The sequence below is a fragment of the Corapipo altera genome, unplaced genomic scaffold (genome assembly GCF_003945725.1).
Source record: "Corapipo altera isolate COAL_440 unplaced genomic scaffold, ASM394572v1 22b, whole genome shotgun sequence".
Taxonomy (NCBI): domain Eukaryota; kingdom Metazoa; phylum Chordata; class Aves; order Passeriformes; family Pipridae; genus Corapipo; species Corapipo altera.
This window is the reverse complement of record NW_020884876.1, coordinates 21,146,054-21,158,016: the sequence shown is the minus strand read 5'-3', so window position 1 is coordinate 21,158,016 and position 11,963 is coordinate 21,146,054.

Sequence of the window (11,963 nt, the reverse complement as noted above, 5' to 3'; positions counted from 1 at the left end):
AGGCTGTATATCTTAGTTAATCAAAAGAAACATCTGCTTAATATAATGCATTATATAAATGGTATTTCCTTTGTATATCAGGCTGCATTAAATAATGTATTGGCTATTGACCTACGGTCCTCTGTGCCTATCAGATAACAAAGAAAGATCATACTTTTTGACATCATGCATGCCCCCTCCAGGAAACATATAAAATAGATACTGTAAGCTTATATAGAACAGGTGAGTCCAAAAGAGCGGAAAGGGGTCTATCTATTCCAAGAGTACAAACTTAAGCGGTAACAGATGAATGCAGACAGCGATTATAAAGCCCAGAGCTGATTCATAAGCTCCTCAGGTGGCAATCTGCAGTCTGAGGGCAAAACTGCCTGTGATAGGCTTGTTTTCATGTCTTTATAGCAAGAGTAACTTCAGTTCTTTGTATACTTAGGGAAGATAGATGAAGATACTGATGCTGGGGAGTGGTCTAAATGTCCAATAAGAATGAAATCAAAAAAGCACACTTGAATGGTGAACCCATAAATGAATTAGATAAATTTTTCTAGTTTCATGCAGGCAGAGCATTCTCATCAGATTTGGTATATTTTTTTGATCTTGTTTACATAACAAATATTTTAGTACTTGTTTCTTTCTTTGCAGAGCCTAAATTTGATGTGAGACTTTGTAGGAGGAAGAGTTGGATCCACAGCCAATAATCCATGGGGATTTTTGGATGTTAACTTGCTTGTTCCTTGGTGGAGGTTACTGATGCTTGTGTTGTTAGGTAGATGTTGGGGACAGGTGTGTTGGGTGCTTTCTGCTCTATTTTGGTGTGTGGATGCATAGCTTGCAAGCTGAGAAAAGGGTGCTCTGCAGTGCTCTGGCACTTCAATACCTGACTCCTGTTGGTTAGAAATGAAAACAGGGGTGGGTCTCACTGTGTTGATTCCTAATCAACCTTCATCGTGTCCCTTCCGTCTTTTCCATGTGCTTTGGCTGCCAAAATGGAGATGTGGTAGAGCTAGGCATGGCTAGAGGCAGGGTCTCAAGCAAGCCAAGCTGACATCATGAAAACTTCAGGAACGAACAAGAGAGGTCAGGACTGTAGAGGAGTTTATTTGTAAACCTCTCTGTCTAGATGATTCATATAATTATTTTCTGTGCTTATCCAGCTTTACTCAATATGCAGCTGAGAAGAGCAGCCAAGCCATTTGAAACGACTTTGTTACCTCAGACATAGGAGTGCAGAATACAACCTCAGTAGACTGTGCTGTATTTGCTTTTCTGATGCTGGAAACAATCATCTTTGCTCTCAGAACAAAACATTTCCAACTGCCTGACTTTGGGGTTCCACTTTAATCCTACGTGCTAATGTGCTGGTTTACCGCATTAATGCAGATTAGCTGAAAATAACTTGGCACATCAGGATTTTCTGCTCTTCTTACGCTTTATAATCTCTTTGCTTTGAATGTTGTTTATTACATACTGAGATAATAGGTTTAGTGCTTTTATGACCTCTGTATCATGTTTTTTTTGTGATTCCACTCAGAACCACTCTTGCTTAGAAAACCTTTCAGCAAGTAATCAGTCCAGCACAATTACCCTGGGCATGCTGGCAGCCATTTTGAGGACTGTCTTGGGTTGAGTCCCACTGAAGATCTGCTGCAAACAAAACAGGCATTTGAGCTTATTAATTTTGGCTTATAAATTTCTTTCATTGCAGCTGCAACCAAATAAGAGCCTTCTTCAGCTCTCACCCTTGGGCTCCTTCTCAGATGCCTTGTTTAGGATGCAGCATAAGATGTTTGGGGGCTCACTAGGAGAGGCTGATAGAGACACTTCTTGACTGCCAAAGCATTTAAGACCACCTTAGAAGGGCTGTTAGAGGGATTCTACCAGAACAGAACAGATGACTGGATGGCCTGTACTTATTTTGGTTGCTAGCAGACTAGTTCTACTGCACCCATATGTGTTGATGTTGGGTTTTGTGTGCCTCAATAATCTCTATAATCCTTTAGCCAGATGTCTGATGGTACTGGGAGGCCAGAGGTGTTAAACTTCAGAGGTCCACATAGAGTCCACTGCTTAAATGCTACATGTTAACAGATTCCTGGGGCCTTTCTTCTGGTTGCCATCTGCGCTCTTTCCAGCTCTTTGAGTCTCTTAATGCTGCTATTTTACTCCCATTTTTGTTTTTCATCCCTTGACTCCCTCCTTTCCACATCTTCCCAAGGATGTTTCTCACAGCCTGCCTTCTCTTCTTCTGCAGTTACACAGCTACAGCTAGCAATTTTGTTATTTTTTTGGCAGAATTTTGCCTACCCGATGTTTTGGGTGGCAGACACTCGATGAGAGCATTGCTAGGCAGTTGGGGATGTGAGCAGTGCTGCTGTGCGCTTTGTAGTGCCTGGCAGTGGCTTAGGTCTCTTTTCCCAAAAGACCTGCTGCTTGTGCTGGCCTAGCTTGGAGAAATTCCCACAGCTCTCAACAGAAGTGCTTTTAGAAGGGAAAGCTTGACGTGGGTCTTTAATACAGAGCAGGAGCGAAGAGGAGGGAGTCAGCCTTACTAAGGGCAATTAATTCTGCTGCTGACAGTAAGCCCATGTACTCCTTGTCCTAACTTTCTCCTCTCTTAAGATGACTTTTGCAAATGGATGGAGATTGTCAAAGCCTATAGCTTCAGATACTATGTCACCTTTAACATTGCAGCGAGAGGAGTCTCCACCATCTGTCCTTGCCGGGAAAATGACATTACCATTGCCTCTGTCTTCACAGAATTAAAATATGACATCAGAGGCAGCCTACATCTTCTCTCTGTTTTTTGTGGAATGATTTTTTTCTCCCCTTTTTCAACTTGCTCCTGTTTGGAAGATAATGAGGGTTACTCTCTTCCATGTGCCTTTTATCAGGAACAGTGCTCTTCAGCAGACTCATTAAAATAGTGGATGGCCTCAGATGGTTAATTATCTCTGAAACATTCTTGCTGTCCAGCAGCAGGCAAGCTTTATGGCATGGGATGTGGATAAGAGGTACAGTCTTGCAATGACACTCCTTCTACCACATCCTTTAAGATCAGATAGAAAAATAGTAAGTTGATACCACCAAACCCCAGATGAATTATTTGCTTCGTTTAGGTGTGTGGCATGATCATTTTGACCATTGGGAGTGGATGGCTTTTGGATTGGGAGGACGACAATAATTCATTGGGTGCATGGGAGTAGCAGTGGAGTTTGCGAGGTACATTGAAAATGTGGCTGAGAGAAGTAAAAAGATATATCTCATGGAGGCCATCAAGAATGAGGGGAATAGAAGTTGGGTTCACCAAGTCCCTTGAGCTATGCTGCCAAAGAAATGCATATTATGGTTAATTCATCTCTCCTGATGACAGGCTGCATATGGTGAACTGCTTGAAATGTGCTTCCTTTGTCCAGATTCTTATTCCTTAAAACCTGGCTTTGAACTGTATTGGTAATAGCAGAGGCTTCTTCTGCTTTTGAAAAGATTTATATAGCACAAGTCTGTGAAATACATGTGTTTTGCTTTATATGAGCTTTCCTCATATAATCTGGGTCAGAATTCAAGATAAATTTGGCAGTCCTGACAGCATCTGGCCATTTGGGAGCTCAGGTCTCATTTAGACACAGACCAGATAGGAGCTGCAGGACTTTCAGTCTTTTGGACTTCCCTGGGGGTACTGCTACTGTTGATCAGTTGCAAAAACTCAGCTATTTTGTTACCTTACTAAATGAGTACTCTTTCAGTCAGAACTATACAGTGGCTGGAACCCAGACATGCCATGTGATACCCAGTTTAATTAAAATCAAGACTTGTTTTCAAATAGCCATTAGTAATAGAGAACTACAGACAGATGACACAGCAAGAGGTGTGTGAACCAGGTTCCTTGGGAAATCCTCTGCAGGGTCTCAAAGGTGGTTTTAGGGACTTTTAGTTTACTTGGATATTTCAAGTAGCACTGGAGATGAGGTCCTCTGAACTTGTTTAGGGTGTGTGAGCCCATGACACATGAGATGAAGTCCATTTTGCTGTGGAAACTGAAGGAAAAAACCCCAAACCCCTGTAGGTCACAGCTCTCAAAAGCCAGTCCATTTTTTTGTATGTATGCAGGTGCCTTATACATACCTTAGTCTCTACTGGGCATCTGTATGTGCTGCTTTAATTCAAATAACAACAGGTGCCTGTTTATAGGTTGTATTGTAAGCGTCTGAAATTACTCACATGGGTAACATTAGAGATCAAAGCTGTAAGGAAGTGTATGTATGACCAGGGACTTAACGTTTGATGGGTGCTTATGAACTGTAAGGAACATCTGCTCTTAGTGGGTAGCAATTGCTTTTCTATATTGAATATTGAAGTGGGTTAGCACACCGTGGAATGCGTTTCCTTCTTCCTTTAATCTCCATGGCATTTTTTTCTTTGTGTTCTGATTTCATACAGATTGAATGGTCACGATGAAAGAGCAGTTGGCAAATGCATACAGAAACAATTTAGCTTTGTATGGTGTCAGATGCTGTTATGAGAAATGAAGTTTTGCAGGTTTCTACTTAAAATCATAACTAAAGAACTCTGGCATGCTAAGTTTGGGCAGCTGCATAAGGTCCTCTGTCAGAAATGTCATTTAGCTGTCCTCTCAGATAAACACGACCTTCTTGATGTGCTGACGTGTCCAGAATGAAAAATTCAGATTTTTCAGAAATGAACTTCTAATGTTAATATATTCTCAAGAACAGTAAGTTCTTGGGCCTCATGTTTGCTAGGAATGTCTTTTAGATGTGACACAAGAGTAAAGGATGTCTCTCAAAGTAAGTCACCTTCTCTGCTACTTGGAGGACCCAAAGCTGGAGATTATACCTTAAACTGAATTTTAAAAATAGTAAGATTTGCATACTTGTCTCATTGTAATGCTAGTGCTAATTCTGCATTTGTTGGTTAATGAGCTTTGTGTGCTGGGAGTGGGGTGCAGTAGGGGCTTTCAACCATGAAAGTGTAGCAGAGAGAGTTTGTCGTGTCTTTTTCTCCTCTTTATCTTTCATTTCTTTATAGCTTCTTTGATTGAGCTTGTGTTATTCTTTGGGTATCATTGTGGGGCAGTGAAGGAATCTGAGTCCATCCTCAGCCATGCATTTGGCAGCTGAAAGCAGCGATCCGCTGTGAGGCTTCTCGGCCTCAGACTGCACTAAACCTACCTCTGATTTCCCAGTGGCCTTGGTGGCCTTCTGAAGGGCTTGCACTCTCAAACCCATGCAACAGCCCCGCAGAAGTCAGGCCTCTCCTTCACTTTCCTTCAGGACTCCATGCAGAAGAGAAACCACCCCTAGAGACTCCAGGTCTAAGGAGAGGGAAGTGCAGGATTCAGCACAGGATTGGGAAGAAAAATTCAAATTTCACTTGACACTTCACAGTTCTTCAATTGATGGCCAGGAGCCGTATGCAGGTCTGCAGTGCCCTGTGTACCATGCCACCTTTATTGGAGATCAGTTGACCTCCACAGGTTCAAACTCATCTCCTGGATGGTCCACCTCCATCAGCTCTTGTCATCTTTCACATGACAACCGACACATATTTAGCCCATTCTTCAGGGTTTGTGACAGACCATCTGATGTTTGAGAACGCCTGTTCCTGCCTATGCTTCCCTGCATAGGACCTGGTCCAGGTCTTTTTGGCACCCCAGGAGCAAGAGACTTGGTGAGTTGCAGGCCAGGCAACAGAAAAATTGCAAGAGAGTGAGACAGAAAAATTGCAAGAGAGTGAGACAGAAAGCATTGCTTTGAATCAGTGGATGACATGTTCCTGTGTTTTGTGCAGTGCATTATTTCACTGTCTAGTAAACAAAAATTTAGTGTAGGTTAGACCTACCTCTGTCCTCATGTTCCCTCCAGAAAAAAGGACTGAAGGCAGGAAGGGATCTAAGTAGTTGCTGGAAGGATTTGGTGAGAAATACCCAACTGTTCTTCCAGAAGAGAGGGTGTACATGAAACTGAGTAAAGCAAGCAGAATGAAGCACTTAGCTTGACAACTGCATTTAGTTCCCACCCTGCATGGTCCCAAGTGCAAACACAAGAAACCACTGTTTTTTCAAGACTCTGCTGACAGGTCTTGCCAGTAAGGGCTGGATTGACTTTTTACTGGTACCTTAGCATTTTTGATCAATAGATTCACAAATGGGAGGGAATTAATACTCTGCCAACTCATTATTTTTTTTAATGCTATATTTTAATCAATGTTTTTGTCTTATTAAAAAAAAAGAGTAGTATAAATGCTCAAGGATTAAAGTAACTTTCTCAGCCCAGCAGTTTGGATTTATGTCACTTCAGAACCAATTTCCTTTGAGGAACACAAACACTGGATTAAAGATTTACTCCAGACTGATAATTAAAAGGCTAAATCCCATATATAGCATTACAACTGTAATGTGACTGGAAGAGGATTGCTCATTAGAGCCCATAGGGATTTCGATTATGGCTTTGGGGACTGATAGCCACCCATCTTGTCATGAATCCTATTAGGGTAGATATCAAACACAGAGCATCGTGTTACAGCTCTCCAGTGTCATGGTTTTACGCAGCCACCACCTTGCACAGTGGAACTGTTGATTCACGTTTTCCCTGCCAGACAAATGCTCATGAGGATGCACCTGCAATAAGCCCAAAAGACATCCCCATCTGCCACAGAGCCATTATTCCTGCCTGTAGATCAGGTTCATCATATGCATTTAGTAGAGGAAAATTATACCATGGCTCATAACAGCCCCTAGAGTGGGGTCAAATTACTCCTCATTTCCCAGAACAGGCCACTAAGGAAAGCTAACTGTTGATGGTCTCCTGGTAGTGGCTAGGGCTTCAGAGGCAAGGAAAAGCTGATTCTCTTCCATTTGCCAGCTTAAAGATCTTGGGAATTCACTGGGTGTGATTTGTGAAGTTAGGTCTCCTGTGGTTTGCAGATATACGGTACCAGAGGCTAGTCCACTTCCACATTAAAGCAATAGAAGCTCTAAGTATGTGTTGTGCTTGCCTAGATATTGATAAAAATCTTCCAACGACCACTCTAACATCACACAAGGTCCACTTTTAGGGCACAAATAGAACTGGGCCCCAAGAACTGGGCCCAGCCAGTATGTTTACTGCACCTCTAACTATAGTGGCAAGGCACCTTTGCATAAAAAAAAAAAAAAAAGAATTAAAAATCAGCAAAGCAGAAAAAATGATAAAAATTGCAAGCCCTGGGTAACTGCCTTACACCACTGCATCACTGTCCTTTCAAGAACAAGTAATTTTTACCTATTCTCTTCTGAGTGGACTCAGGTCCCAACCCTTCCTACATTCATCCTGCTGCAATAATTACAGCTATTCCCCATCTGTCTGCCTGGGCTAATTGTCAGTTAAGGCCAGCTGACATCTCCCCAAAGGGCAACAGGCAGCCTTTGGCTAAACTCAATTTTATTTACTGGACATGGAAATAACTAGTTGCATAAAACACAGGACCATGTCATACGCTGATCCAAAGCAATTTTTTAAAAATCAAGGTGTGTGTTTTGACCTGTGATGTCAGTACTGCACATATCGCCACAGTGTGTGAGTACAGATATTCTTAAATGGATTTTTCTGGTTTAAGTCTGGTTTTGTTAGCTGCAGTGTTCAGAATTTGATGGTTTTTGTGTGTCTGTAGGTATTGAATTTTCAAGGCAGCTTGATTTCAGTGATTATGCTTGACCATATTTTCAAAGAATTGAAATGATCTTTTTTACCACAAGTACAGTTACCTTACTGGAAAAGCTGATTTTGGTATAATAAAAATGATTATTTGAGAAAAGTTCAGCAGTTTTCTTTTTTTATATGTTGCTTAAAGCAATCAGACATACAGACATTTCTAGAAAAGCTGTAGTCCCTCTCAAGCAAGAGTTTATCTACATGAAAGCTGCTCTGCATCAGCTTGAACTGATTCAAATTAGGGTGGCACTCTGTGTCAGTTTATCCAATATATATCTGCTCATGTTTTTGGTGGCATGTGGATGCAGCTATCTGGGGCTATTGCTGCCTTTTGCTTTTTGTGTTTTTAACATGGCTAATCAGCAAGTTTGAAGTAAAAGCTGAATATGGACACTATCAAACTCTGTTCCCAAATATAGAAATCCATCATATTAAACAAAGGCCCAGTGCCCTCTCTGTTTCTGTGTTATTTATTGCTCCTTGTACCCTCAATTCCCTGAGATACTGAACATTTCCCATACACAAAATGATAGCCTTCTGTGTACTTACAGAAATGGAAGCACATTTTGTAGCAAACCACATTGCAACAGCAGGTAAAGAAAGAGCTTAAGGAATGGCATTTTGTGCCAGTTTTGAGTTATCCTACTGAACTTTTTGCAAATTTGAGGGTTTTATGGGTTAAATTGCTGAAATTTCAAAGTCATAATAATAATATAAAGAGTTTGAAATATTTGCAGCCATCAAGACTGCTTTTGGCCTAAACAAGTACAGTAGAAAGCTAATTATTGTGTCTGGCATCTGTCATGCAAAGTGGACATTGTGGGCACTAGGTCCATGTTTCAGCATTCTTGTTGAAGGGCTGAAGAGCTGCCTTTGGACTTGGTCTGTCTTGCCCCCACTCAAGCAGTGTGTATCAGTGGGAGCCCTGCATCCCACTTGGCTCTTGAACACGGAAAGTGACTTTTCAGTATTGGCCATCTCAGGTCTATAAAGGTCCTTGGGAAATTGCCATGTCAAATGACTGTAGGAAAAGGTCATGTTAGACTGACCGAATCATCCGACTCTCTTCATCTTGTCTTCCTTCTGTGTTTATCAGGTCATTTGAAGCCATCTATCTACTCAGTCGTCCCCACATCGACTGATTGCAATTAGGGATCATTAATATTGTAAGAGCCATACACTATGTGTGTAGCCCAGCTAATTAAAAAAGACAAAACAGGTACCTTGCAAAAGTCATGCACTTTGCAGGGAATAAACCAGAAGGCCTCTGTTGAAGCTGTAATTTAAAGTCAAGCACTGGAAGATGCAATAACAAAGCACTTGTGTAGCTGTTGTGGGCATGATCTGCTAAATCACACCCTAAAAGGGCTTTCGAGTCAAAAGTGTAAATTCTGCACAGCCAGATTTGACTATGATTTCCCTAAAATTTTTGAAAATATAGACAGTCCTGAAAATGTGATTACAGTTTTATGCTCCTTTTTCTACTCTCTAAGAATTAAGAAATACTGGAGCTCATTGAATCTGGTGGGACCTGCTGGACTCCACCTACTGCATGTTTCTGTTGGACGGGTATGCTGAGCCCAACGGGCTGCTTTGGTGCTCTCAGAGATGAAGAAACTCTGAACTGTCCCAAAGGTGCATGGCAGAAGTCGTCATCATCCATCTGGTGGTGAAGCCAGCTCTGCCCTTCAGGCAGGAAGTCAAGGACTGAGGGAAGTGTTGACTGTTTGGTCTGTAATTAAAAGGAAGGTACTTACAAGAACCTATTCATATCCTTTATGATCTCCCCTAGGATCATTTAACTGACTAATTTGGACAGCCCAGACAACAAATGAGGACTTGGTCTCCTCTCTTTCTACAACTCTGTAAACATAATCCTTGATTGATTAGCCTCTAATACATCAGACCTAAATGAAAAATTAATTAGATTGGCTACAACCCTGAAGTGAGCACTTTACCACTTTGTTGTTTTGTCCATTTGATCCTTTCTTCTTTGATTTATGGGCAAAGGAGAAAGGGGAGAGAAAAAAGAGGAGGAAAAAGAGGTTTGTTCTTGATGTCACTTGAAGTCAGATGGGTTTATTGAAAGCTGAGCTCTGCTCAGCCAAGAAGCAAAATGAGTAGCAGCAGGGTCCCTGCTGGCATGTACCATACAGGTGGGAAGGCCCAGAGGGAGGAGCTCGTCTCCCCAAAAACTATGCCCTAAGGAAAGCCCCCACACTGTTTTTGACAATCTGGATTTCCCCTGTTTGTGTCTATGCCTCCAGCATTCTGATTTGCCCATCCCTTCCCTGCAATGAATTTTTTTCTCCCTGAAATTATAGGCCCAGTGTTGTGGGTCTGCCTTTGGAAAGGCCAATAAAAGGTGTGTTTTGTTTGAGGTGGCAAGGATTGCCATTGCTGATTTTCACCAGAAGTGCTGGAGGTTTGTGAAAGCTGGCCAGTATCATGTTGATTTGTCTTGGAAAAATCTTTTGACTGTTGAATAATGCCTCATCTAAACACTAGCTAAACATGAAAGTCACCATGTTTCATAATCTCAAAGGGTGAAGTATACCTCATGATGAAAAATAAACCAAATGTTTTCTAGGTTTGTAAAGTATTGTATCTTTCAGAGCAAACTTAGACGTCTTGCAAAATAAATTTAAAAAACCCCAACAACAACACAGTGAAGAGTGGAAAAAAAAAATCTAGACTTGACACATCCAGGGGTGGAGGGCAAGCGAACAGCATGTTGTTAATCACAGCCAAATTTTTGCCAAAGCCTGAGGCCTAGAAAGGCAGCTAAAAAGTAGCAGTATATTAAACACAAAACAATCCAAGAGGAAAGAATGCGACTCTAAAGTGAGGCACAGTTGAAATGAGAAACTTCTTACACTATCTAAAGGGTTATTAAAATGAGAGCAGAAATTAAATTGAATTCCAGAGAGCACTTATTCGGGTGGATATATAAAAGTTTTTGCCCTAGTGTGGCTTTATCCTGAAAAAGAAAACGTTTGGGCAAGGTTTGAAAAATACATTTATTTTTTTTTTGTAAATAGCAGAAAGGTAACTCCTATTTGAAAGAAATTATTTTGATACAAGCAATGGTGGTGTATTTTGGATAAGCCTTTACATGCAAAATTAAAGTATTGTGCGCATATGATGTTTCAAGGCTTTGCTGCTTGCGAAGAGCTCTTCATCAGCTGCCCAGACACAGGAGACCAATAAAAGAGATACCCAGGTTGGAGTCTTGATTTCCTGCTTGGAAAAGGCTTTCTTTACAAGCCATCCCTTCTGTTTTCTTCCTTTTTCTCTTTCCTCGCTTGATTTGACAGGATTCAGCCCCAAAGCACTACCCTGAAAACTAATCTGGATGGCTTTGAGAGAGAAAAGGTATTGTGTGCATCTGTGTGCATGGTTTGTTGTGCTACATTTTAAAATATATTTTAAAAAAGGTTTGGTTATTTCAAGTTCACCTGACTGGAGGGGCAACCAACAAAACTCAGATTTTTTCTATTTCCAGATCTAAACCTCCAGGATTAAGCCAGCCAGAGTGGGGACTTCTGCCAGGATTTCAACAATCCTTACACTGATTAATTAGAAGACTAGTGCCAGCTCAGGAGGCTCTACCTTAAATCTTGTAATGAAACCTTTCAAAAGGATCCTCTATTTTTTCCTGCCACAAAAGCAAATTTCACAACCATGTTATTTTTTCAGTAAATGAATGTGCAGGTTTTTCTGCAGCTGGAGCACAGTGCAAGCCAGGCTCACTCACAAGACAAGCTGGAAAATACTCAAACTTTAAGCAGAGCTAACATATATAGGGTAGGTCTGTAACTGCAGGAAGAGAGGTTGCTTTTAATATGCCCAGGTTGAATGAGCATGTATCCAGTGGTTTCCTTCAAATATTTATTTCCAACTTCCAAGTTCAATTGAGATTCAGACTTCATTTCATGTTCCATTTTATGTTTAATTTAGTAATTGTGGTGATTTTTTCCTAAGAAAATACCATGGGAGATACTCTTAGGAACAGTGCAGAGAGCCCAAGTAGTAGTGTCCATGACTCCTGCTCCCCTGTTGCAGATTGTTAGAGTGCATTGCTGGCTGAGACAGGGAAAGCTACCGCTAAAAAACTCACTGAGTGAATAGTTTACCACTTTACATTTTCAGTGAAAACCAGTGACATTTTTATTTTCTGAAAATGCTTATTTTCTTTAAGCTTAATCTCTTTTTCTGCTTTTGGGTGCTTGACCCTATCTCTGGAGCAAGTACAGGTAG